A 513-nucleotide genomic window follows, 5' to 3' on the forward strand; every position below is an offset into this window, starting at 1 on the left:
GTGGGGGGGGGGGGGGGGGGGGGGGGGGGGGGATTGACAGTTCCGGTGGAAGGGACGTCACTTTAAAACGTAACATGGATGCAGCCATTGGCTTGTCTTCATGCTCGGTCTAGCTAAAACTTGGATTTTTCTCCGATTGAGAATTGACGGTTGTTCGTCCGTGGAAGATGCAGAAACTGTAGCTCTTCGTGTGATTCTTTGTGGGTTGTTCAGAGCTTCAAGATTAATTTTGACTTTCGCCAAATGAGAGCATCCTATTAAGTATGATCATGTTATTACATGATGTTAGGTGTGGATTGTGCAATTTTGTTCCTTGTAGAAGGAATAAAGTTGTCCAAGACTTAGATCTCATTTGTGGTTGATTTTGAGAATTGATTTTTTGACCATTAAGAAAAAAGTGGGGTCTACTTGTCAGAGAAAAAGTCAAATATGATGATTGAAATAGTGAAATAACGGTCAAAAAATTACTTCCAAACAAGCTGTTAAGCTCTTGATTGAGCTTCAGTCAAAATT

Source organism: Olea europaea, chromosome 7 (genome assembly GCF_002742605.1).
Source record: "Olea europaea var. sylvestris chromosome 7, O_europaea_v1, whole genome shotgun sequence".
NCBI lineage: Eukaryota > Viridiplantae > Streptophyta > Magnoliopsida > Lamiales > Oleaceae > Olea > Olea europaea.